The 11,303-nt window shown below is 43.1% G+C and overlaps 1 pseudogene; it reads right to left on the bottom strand.

Moving 5' to 3' along the window:
• Positions 1 to 281: 281 nt before the first annotated feature.
• LOC123191293 (uncharacterized) lies at positions 282 to 11,303 on the bottom strand (annotated as a pseudogene).

Raw genomic sequence — 11,303 nt, forward strand, 5'->3', positions numbered from 1 at the left:
ATTTAGGCCCAGTTTGAATTTGGCTGGCCCGATCAAACTTCTAGAGCCTTGTGTTTTTCAAAATTTTGATTTATTTGACGATTTAATCTCTAATAACCCCTCATCACTGCTCAAGTGTGGAGCACTCATTCTAAACCATCTAACTTCCCGGCCGGTCACCCATTCTCTCACTACTCCAGCCTGAGCACGGTTAACATCCGAGTTCCATTTCATTTTATTCTGTTGTTGGTATAGCAGGAGCCAAGAAGTGGCTTCAACGCACAAAATAGAAGGAGCTATACCTATGCTTTCTGCCTCTTAAAGTTTATTACCTCACCGCTTGATCCAGATTCCGAGGCCCCACACTCAAATGACATGCAACCGCCATCCACGCTACCCAGTGGTAGTGATTAAGATCGCGACCCTGTATAATTGAAAACTCGCTTCACTTTGTTCACAGTATTAGATCCACCCTGCTGTTGCAAGGAGGATTTGGAATCCAACATTGTGCCGATTTTCCCATGTGGTACAATGTCACTCATGCCGAGGAAAGACCAAATTGAATTAGCAGAGCTGCGTAGCACTGGAGGTGATGAAGATCTTATCTGAGGTTACATATCAAACAAGCACAGAACTGTCAGTACAAGTGATTGCAACAATTCATGAACTGTGAGTGATCTCAGCATGTGGTACACTCACCGCATTCATTAGGCGGTTGATGGGCTTCTTAGTCACCGGTGTTCCGTCTCCACCTCGCGCCTGAACCTCTCCATGACCAGCTTCTATGTCTTCCTGAAGTGATGAGGCTGGTGTTATTGGTTCAGTAGGAGTTACTTGGTTAGAACCATTTGCTTTTGGTGGTGGTGGTGCTGCTGCTGCTGTGTTGCCATTCATCAAGAAGGCAGTTATGCTATCAACGTCCATTGAGATCATGGGCACTGGAGCACGGGGTGATGCTACCACTGGATATGCAACTGGTGAGGGGCCCAAGGACTCGAGCATACTGGAGGACCAAGACTGCAATGATCTAGGTGAAGAGAAGGAAGGACTTGGCATTCCTAGCAAGTGGGTTGACATTGTTCTGCTCATGAGGTGGTGGTGTTCTACTGTCTTCTTTCTATAATTGGTCTCTAAGTGGTAGTCTCCTGGGCTATAGACTATCACCCGCTTCAAGGTATCCTGCTTTAGCCATAGTTGTTTGCCCTGACTGCAAAATGCTTGCATCTGCTAGTTTCTTTTGCTGTCTACTACAAGTGAAAAAGGCTAAACACAGTAAATAAATTGTGTAAGGGTAAGCATAATTGCTAATGAAGCTGGTTACTTTACAATGTTATCAACAAAAAGGAAGTATTATTTGAGCTATTAAGGATGACATGTTTTGTTGACAGATGTAGCTATTCAATATATCTAAAAAAATACATAGAATTGCAGCAAAAGGAAGAGTTGATCTTAATATCGCTTTTACCAACCTTTTATTACCACCACTGGTTGGGGATGCATTGCCAGTAAAATTGACGACTTTAGTCTGCTTTTCACAATTCTGCAACTGATATCCTGTACTCATCTTGGCTTGGCAAGTTTTATTCCTCTCAAGAAGAGGCAGGAAATGATGTATGTATTTTTCATACTTGGGGAGATCCGCCTTCAAATCCTCGTGCACATCACTCTTCTGCAACAACATTAAATTCAGTATCCTTATGATTGATTTCTTGAAATTTGCTTTGCGTTTGTATTGATTAGCTTTTGCTTCAGATAGTGATGAGAATTGTTCCTGTATGGAGATGGAACCAAGGGTTTAAGTGACAGAGATGTGCAAAATCATCAATGAATGAAGATTTATCTCTAGGAATAGGACGAGTGACCTCTGTTAGTGCTGGAAGAACGACTCTACGATCCAGTTCCAAAAACTGAGGAAAATAAGCATCTTTCCAAGTCTTGATCTGCAATGAAATATTGCAACAATACAATTTGGATGAGCTGTGCAAATTTAACAAAAAACCATAAAAAAATCATCAACTTGATTTGGTCATTCAGCTATTAAGGCTTCTGCATTGAAATACAAGTTCAATTAAACACAATATCCCACTACATATACAAGAACCTTAATTACTAAATTGGCTTTACTAAAGCAACTATGCATAACTACCACATATTAGGAATATACTTATAGATATAAGAACAAATAATACACATATAGTCCTACGTCATATATTTTGATGCAGAGGGAGTATAAAATGAAGGATTCTCTCACCTTACAAAATAATTCCTCCTTGAGATCATATTCTCATACACTGCAACATGAGAAAAACCAACGAAGTCAAAGGAAAATAATGATTGAAGTTTTATGGCATTCACACTTTTTGTTAAATAAAGCAGCTGAAGTACCTGGAATCTAAGAGTTCTGACAAAGCAAAGTGCTCTGTGGAGCACCGGGAATCTGTTGTACAGGTGGTGTCATTGGCTCAGTTCACATGCCTTGAATGGCGTATATAATAGACTTGTTTGCCTAGCACCCTGCTGATTATTCCATCTTGTAAGCTGACCAGGCTGCATCTTGGAGACATCAGTTTGTTGTGCTCCAAGCATTTGGTACGTTTGCATGCCCATCTCTTGTTGGTTGGCTCTCAAAATTTGATTCAACCTTGTCATCTGCGGCTGTCGCACTCCTATAGCACTATCATTTTTGCCAAGTAGGTGATTTTGCTGAGAATTTGGACCAATAAGTGGCTTGAACAAACGGCGGTATGTTTGTGTGCGGATTTTTGGAGGCCGAGCTCCACGGAGCTTGGTATTTTGAAAATATCAGAAAGCATATTTAGAAGTTCAAAAGATCTGAAAAAAATCCATGGAAACATATATGTATTCCGCAAGAACGTTTTAAATTTCATTTAAAAATGTTGTGATTAGTAGGCTGTACAAAAAAAAGTCCAGCCCAACAACAAAAATAAAATGCCCGTTTAAAAATGTGTATTTGTCTTTTTTCTGTATGCCACATGTGAAAGTATAATGCTATGAAATTTCGCGCATACATAGTATACATGTGTATGTGTGTTCACGAATAAATCCAAAATATTTGCACTTTGGAAAAATGAAATTTGAAAACGAGCTCCCTGGTGCTCAGCCTCCGTTGACATTTTCCGCGGTATGTTCTTCCTTCCTTGCCTTCTCGAGAGATCACTTGTGTCCTGATCCTACCGCTATTGAATTTCTGTACCTATATTCCGGAAACAAGACAGATCTTCATGAAGACCTCCTATATTTGAATAAGATCGGACATTTCCACATTGAGGTGAAATGACATCGAGGAAAATAATACTGAGTTGAGCGTCTAGGCTCTAATACCAGATGTGGTGTCCTCTAGTCATGCATTATGTTTGCTATACCAAGGGTTGATGCGGATATGGATTAATGACCGGAGGGATCTTGGAGAAGAAAAAGGGACAAAAAGATAGATATTTCCCTTCACGCGGGCCCAACAATGTGCACACGACTAACAAACAAGGAAACGCCATGCCGGTGGCCCAAGCACAGGCTACACAAACCAAGTTTTGACAAAGAAAGGATCTGCATCCCTGAAACACTATAGAAGGGCTCTGTCTAACTCGCGTGTTACATCAACTTAGACAACACAGAAGTGAGAAGCAGCCAAAGATCCACTGTCGAGTGGACGCCTCAATCCTGGCTGCCTCTTGACCTAATGCCCCTGCCACTAACGGTCGTGGGTCATAGCCGACCGTTCTCCCAATTCACCCTCCACAATCTTGATCGGGTATGATCTTCCTAATTACTCTCTACATTTTTAGATCCATAATTCTACATCTGTTTCGGGAACGGAACTGGATCCAGATTCTCGCTTAAGGATGAGCCCTATATCACCGATGCCGCGCCGGCTCTCTTCTCCTTTGTCTGTGACTCTTGTGGCTTGGCGGCAGCTGTCGAAAATGCCTTGATCAGAGATATCTCAGGTGTGATTTTGTCGTGCAATTATTCAGAGTTTGGGACCTTTCTCAAGAAACTGTTCTCTCTCGCTAGCGCGTCCACATGATGGTCAATGGTGCTTGTTGCCTCTTCTTTGCGGCCAGTCGTTGCTTCGCCTTTGCTAATGCGATCTGCAGGCCAGTCGAAGGCAACTGCTAGGTTTAAGTTCTTCATGTGCCTAGTTGTTCACAAGCACTGCCTCGCCCCTGACAACTGGCTTTCTGAGCAACTCATCCTTCCCGGTCTGCCTTGCTGCATTGGTGTCCCCAAAACGTGCACTCACATGTTCATGCACTGCCTCTTCACGCACCAGGTCTGGCAGTGTTTCCATGAATGGACGACCACAGACTTCCCTATGCAAGAAATGGACTCCAATGATACTGAGAATTGGTATCTTAAGGCCAAAAAACTCCCTCCAAAGAATATGTGACACAACTTGGATACGATCACTATCCTAGTCCATTGGAGAACATAGAAGGAGCATAGTATGAGGATGTTTGAGCACACAAAGAGCAGTGCCGCCTGCCTAATGGCTCTCGTCAAGGAAAACATCCAAGCCTGGAGGGCCGCTGGCTGCATCATCACGAACTACACTGTTTGTGATCTGTCCTTTTGACAGTGGTCTTTTTGTGGGTGGCATCTTGTCACCCCTTTGAAAAAAAATATCTTCATAGGTCGACCTATCGCACACGGTTGTTCTGAACCGTGTGCTTTGCAACCACCTATCACACACCACTGCAAGGCGACAGTTTGAAACTGTGTTTGTGACAGTGGTTTTTAATCGTGTGTGATGACCCAATCTGCACTGGTGCTCGTATCAACAATTTCTCTCCACGTGGCCCCAACAATCACATGGCTAACGAACGCGAAAATGGACTGCAGCCCACACACAAGTTTGGGAAAGAACCGGCATCAGTCTTCTAAAAAATGACGAGGAAGCAGAAAAACCCTTGAACGCTATATGACTCCACTTTCACATGTTAATTACACTGAGTAGCAGAGCTAAGTACCAGATCCAGCGTCAAGATCGTTGTCTGCCCTAGAAGCTACCACCAACGCCTCAATCCTGGACGCCCCTGTGGCGAATGTGCGTGGCTGCCCATCGTCGTTCCTCCTATTCACTAATGTCCACAACCGTTGCGTCTTCAAGGACCAACATCCGTGACTGTTGTGCCTTAAAAGTTGAGCCTTCAAGGTACGACTTGCTCATTACTCTCTAGATTCATAGATCCACGATAATTCTACATCCGTTTGGACACCTAAGGATCACCAAAAGGAAAATTATTGGTACTTTCCATTTCATTTTACTCCCTTCATTTACTTATACAAGTCCACTATGGAATATACATTTTGCATCTATACAAGGCCGCCAACAGTAATTGAGGCAAAATTAATGATATTTTCTTGTACTAGCAACATGTTTAATGCTTGCATGCATGTATTCATAATGAGAGTCAGCTACTTCCCCCCACTCAGATTCCTTGCATGCATGTGGCGTATTAATGACGCAAGTAGACGAAAACAAAAACTAACTTGCAAAGCAGCCATTAAAATTTATGTTGGTACTTGTAATCTGAGTTTGTGGCCTTGTATATAAAAATGGAGGGAGTATTGTGTTGGTTCTATAGCAGTATCCAAGAAGTATCTTCAACACACACAATAGAAGGAGCTAAGAGGTGGCTTCAATACAGAGTGGTATGTTCTTGCTTCATCGCCTTTCTTGAGATATCACATGTGTCCTCTTCGACTTGTAAGCCATACTTTTGCTCAAAACTCACTTCAGCGTTTGTATTTGGAAGGTCCATAAGCTGCCTACTCTTTGTCTATCGAGATCGAAGGATCACTAAGAGGAACATATCTTTGTGATAGAAATACCATTGCCAATATGATAGCATCCTTTTCCCTTGGATCATATTCTCTAAACCAGTCAACAAAGACCATGGCTATTTATTCATCCGATTCATAACTTAGAACCAATGCTGAACTCCAAACTCTACAGTTCTGTTTTCCACTTTGTTTGCCGAAAATTAATAGGTAATTCTTACTCTTTTCTTACTTAATCAAAATTGCAAGTATCTTGCCTCGTTAAAAAGAACTTTACAGTCAAAGGTAGAGAGAGGGAAGCTATTAACAATATTAATGTATCTCTCTTGCATATGAGCCTGCCATTATCTTTCGCAACTGTTTCCAGTTCGATGACTGTTGCACATTTTGTAAGTATATGTTTATCTTTTCACTGGTTTGGATTCGTGTACAAACAATTCACTATTGATAATTTTCATTACCTATTTACATCATCTTTTCTGTAGCAGGATGGAAGAAATGGCCTCAACACACAAGATAGCAAGAGCCAAGAAATGGCTTCAACACAGAAGTTGTGCTCGACTCGAGTTGAATCAACTATATGCATACCCATCATATCTTGTCTCAAAATATTTTAGAAACAAATAAATATGCAAGTATATTCTGCTCTCTCTCTGATCCCTCAAAATGAACCTGAGCATTTGTAGAAACTCCGTTCATATAATCCGTAGGTTTAGACTCATCACAAGTCCATCTTCTGTGCCAGCTAAAATTAATGGTCATGAATCTCCATTGAATATAGCACTCTTGCTTTCAAAACAAAGAACATGTCAAAGTCAACATGAGTGTTTATAATGCTTGACTTGTTGCAAATAGTTTATGACAAGATCAAGGAGTTGATTATGACGAGATTGTCTCATCATAATAATACTTAAAGTCAATTTGGATTAAATTAGCAATTATTAAATATTTTAGTTATGAGATATAACAGATGGATGTCGAAATGATTCCCATGAGCTGGAAATAGAACCAAGGATGTACATTTGATACGGCCCAAGGTAATTTTGTTGATCCAGAGGATGCTAGTAAGTGTGCAAACTTCAAAAGATCTCGTGATGATCTGAAATAAGCATAGTGGAGTTGGAATATTTATTTTGATGAATTGATCAGATAATATGATTTCTTCGATAGAAACAAAAATGCTTGTACTTACAAGAAAGTAAGTATGAGCATGATAATATTTCTAAACACTGTGTGTGCATGACACATTGTTGATTGGAAATTATATAAATTTCTTGACACGGATTAAGACTTTATTGAAAATAGTTTTTCAGCAAAGTACTTAGGCAATATAGTCCTTGTATTATACATAATAATCTATGAAGATGATAGTGTGTAAACGGGCTTAGCCTAAATACATATTGACCAGAGTACTAAAGTAGTTTAGTATGAAAAATGTCAAGAAGAGTTTTCTTGTCAAAGTCACATGGAAAGAGTTCTTAGCAAGAATCGATATCTTAAAATACTAAATAGTGAAATACATGATTTCAATCACACTTGTGTTCAATTCAATGGTTTGTAATAACAAGATATGTTCAAGTACTCCAAGTAAGCTGTGAGTAAATTTACTAGTATGGGCAAATTGTTGATCATAGGACAACAATGAAGATATCGTTAAGTATTAACGACATGTTTCTCCCATATGGAGAGAATAAAGAGATTGTTGTAAAGAGTTACATGAATACATGTTTGATGTAAGTAGTACATCGACAAAAACTTCAATTTGTGCTCCAAGCGAATTTCGATTTCAATTAAATGATTTATGGTGGCACAGCAAGTTAGAATTTATCCAAGAAAGTTACCGTGGTGAATTCTATAATAGAAGGCTGAGTATATTGTCGCTTTAGAAGCAACAATTGAGGGTGATGAATCAACGGTTCATATATGAACTTAGTATGGTTTCTAGATGATTACGCAAATAGAACATTGTTCTCATATGGTGGTCTATGCCTTAATCTAAGGAATCAAAGGTCTTGCCAGTGATTCAATATATACTAAGCTTGTTTCAAATAAATTATGTATTCATGTGAAAGCATTACGGATGCATAGAAATGCAAATGATACAAACGGATCTGAAGTTGTCAGATTCGATAGGACGAAGTCTAAACCACAAGCAAGACATGTACTTACACCGGAATGCCATTGGTGTAAAAGTTAAAAGTATGAAATAGATTATTGACTCTAGTGCAAGTGGGAGACTGTTGGAAATATGCCATAGAGGCAATAATATTTGTATTATTATATTACCCTATTCATAGTTAAGATTTTATATTTCATGCTATAATTGCTATGATGCTGTAATATGTGATTCAGTGAAAAATTCATAGGCACGTGTGCAATGATAAACGATAAACAATAGGTTCCCGGTCTCGCCTCTAAGACTGGCTCAAGTGTTGTTGTTAATCATGTTTTTCGGATCAAAGGATATCGGTAAGTGTAGTAATAGTCCTAAAACAACATTTAGGGGATGACATTAGAAGAACGATCATATTGAATCGACCCAATTCTTGTTTGTTATACTTTGTGACTACATCGTCTGAAATCATCTGTTACAACACAGAGTGTTAGCATGTGCTTTAATTCCTCTGGCCATGAGAGTGTCTCGATCACTTCCTATCGGACGGTGGGCTTTGGGGTTGCTCAAACATCATCTGTAACAAGGTGATCATTACGACTACTTTCAGGTACACCGGGAAGTTTGACAAGTGACCGGATAGCTCGAGGGTGGGATTTTCTCCTCTGGCGATAGAGAGATATTCTTAGGGATCCCTTGGTGTGACTGCATCCATCATCGTCTGGTCAGACAGTGGTGACTATGTCACGGGGATGCCTGAACACGTCAACGAGAAACAAGAACAAACTGGTAACGGGAGCAACAGTATAGTGAGCATGGTGACAACTCAGGAAGATACCGATGCACACCGAGTTTTGTAAAGTGTCACGGAACAAAGGGAACATCACATGATAACCAAAGGTTCACTCGAATATCATTCGTGTAATCATAGGGACCGATATGGATGTCCACGGTTCCGCTATCGGTCATTGAACGAAGGGGTTTCATTCATGTCTCTGATTTACCGAACCTACGGGGTCACAAGCTTAAGGTAATCATGATCTGTTGAGTGTTAGTAGGATGGGAGTGATGAGAATATATATGTGAAATTGTTTCATTAATATTCAGAATAGTTCCGAGAGGTTCCAGAAGCGTTCCGGGGTCACAGGAAAGGGTTTCAGTGAATATCGAGTAATACCGGGTATTCCCGATTAATTATATATAGGTGAAAAATGTTTTCGGGGATGTTAAATTAAATATCAATGGGCCTTAAAAGACCAAGAGGTGAAAGTCAAATGGGGCCACGAAGTGAAACATAGCCCTTATTTTTTTGACAGCCAATGAAAGTTGAGGCTGGTTAGACTAGTATAAGTAGCAAAGGGCTCACTGATCCAGGGTGTGTTCTATATATTTCACGGTGGAGGAGTTGTCCATCAAGTGTGCATTCATCACGTTCATTCAAACATGATCTAGTGGTCCAGGATGGTTCGGAGCATTGTATCACAAGAAAGACGGTATCCCTTGATATGTTCTCATCTGGTGTGTGCTCGTGAGGAGGTGGATGGGCAGTACCGCTTGCTCATTCCACCACCAATGGTCCAGTTCTTTTCACCCGATTAAGGAGAATCATGGTCTCGATAATCATAAGCCCCAAAAGAATTTGATCTGTTTCTTTAGAATAGCGAGAATCAAACCAAAATTGGTAGTGCAATCGAGAAGCAACAATCTGGGTCGATTCCGTCGGTTAGAGCATCTCTAGTAGACTCCTTATATCGCGGACCTTAAAAGTGTGTTTACAGTTCGCGGCATGCCCCGGATACGGGCCGAAAACAGCCGCGGCAGAACATAAACTTTAAATGAACCAGTAAATTTTGAAATCAAAACTTCGCGTGAGAAATCGAACTACTCCAGTAGAACTACTAGCGTTCATAGTTACTTGATCATCATACAAAAGTCATACATAGTCGATATTTTACAAACTAGATCGGAGGAGCAACGGCCGCTCTAACCCTAATGCCAAAATTTGGCTCACCGTAGCCATCCAAGTGCGGCGGCGATGCTGTGGCGGTGGATGAGCTCAGTCCTCATCGTCGTAGCCGAGGTCGATTTAGATGTTGTCATGCGCCTTGGCTTCGCAGTGCCATACTACCAAGTTGTCCTGGAACTCCTGCACCTTCGTGAGCCCCTGTTTTTATCGAGGTCGGTGTCCCATCGACGGCGCTGCTCCACCTCCTCCTCCTCCCCCCGCACACTACGCGCGAGGATGGCGGCCTCGAAGGCGTCCGCCTTTGTCCCACCGCTCCGGCTCCCTCTTCACCGCGCGGAGCGGCAGGAGCTCCTCCGACTCTTTTTGCACTGGCATGAGCATCGTACGGGAGCTCGACGCACCTGCGAAGGAGTTGCCTGTGCCGGAGGACAGAAGCGCCCGGTCCTACTCCTCCGTTTCATAACAGAGGAGCAACGGCGATGGCTGAAGGCCTCGGTCGAGGTACCTCCGGGCACTCCGTTTCCTCGCGGCGTCAGCGACGACGCATCACTTCCGATCGGGGTCATCGCCACCGCCGGCGCCGCGGCCCGAGGACCACGTCCTACGCCACATGGTGGAGTTGGGCGGCGGATTGGAGCCGGCGGCGGCGAGAAATTGAGAGGGGAGAGAAGGGATTGCAGCAGCGCGGGGATAGGGTTCGGCCCGTATATCGGCCACGAACGCTTAGTTATACTGCGTGAGGGGGGCTGTTTTCGGGCCAATTTACGGGCCGGAGCGACTATAAAGGCTCTAGTCTGACCAAAAAAGGTCAAACCCGTAGAGTCACCGGAATTATACGGGGGGCGCGGTTAAGAGCATCTCCAGTTCTTCGGCCCCCCAGGGCGCCGAAAAAGAGCGGCCTGGGGGAGAACGGCGCTACATTTGCCCCTGTGGGTGACTCCATTCCCAGTCGTCGGCCCACAGGTCGCCGCGGGTTCGGCGATATTCCGTTCAAATTTTTGCAAACTCGACGATTTTTGCACGAACTCCGCGATACTTCATTGAAATTTGTACAAAAAATAAAGAAGACATGCAAACTACGCCTAAACTACGCCAAACTAATAAAAGCCTAGCCACCGCCGTCGCCGCCGCCATCGTCTACATGCCGAGAAGCCTGTAGAAGCGGGTGTAGTCACCGCCGTCGCCGTCTTCATCATCGTCGCGCGCCTCGCCTGCGCCGCCGCCGTCCCTGCTGCAGCCCTGGCCAGGGTCGCCGACATGCGGCGGGGCGCTGGACGGCCCGGCCTCATCCTCCTCGTCGTTGTCGAGGACGATGATGCCGCCCTCCTCGCGGCCGCGACAATGGGCCTGGAGCTCCAGGTACGCCCGGCGTTGGTGGTGCACCTGCTCGCGGACGTAGTCCTCCTTTGCCCACTTGAGGGCGGACGCGTCGTCGGGGGCCAT

The sequence above is a fragment of the Triticum aestivum genome, chromosome 2A, assembly GCF_018294505.1.
Source record: "Triticum aestivum cultivar Chinese Spring chromosome 2A, IWGSC CS RefSeq v2.1, whole genome shotgun sequence".
In the NCBI taxonomy this organism is placed as follows: Eukaryota; Viridiplantae; Streptophyta; class Magnoliopsida; order Poales; family Poaceae; genus Triticum; species Triticum aestivum.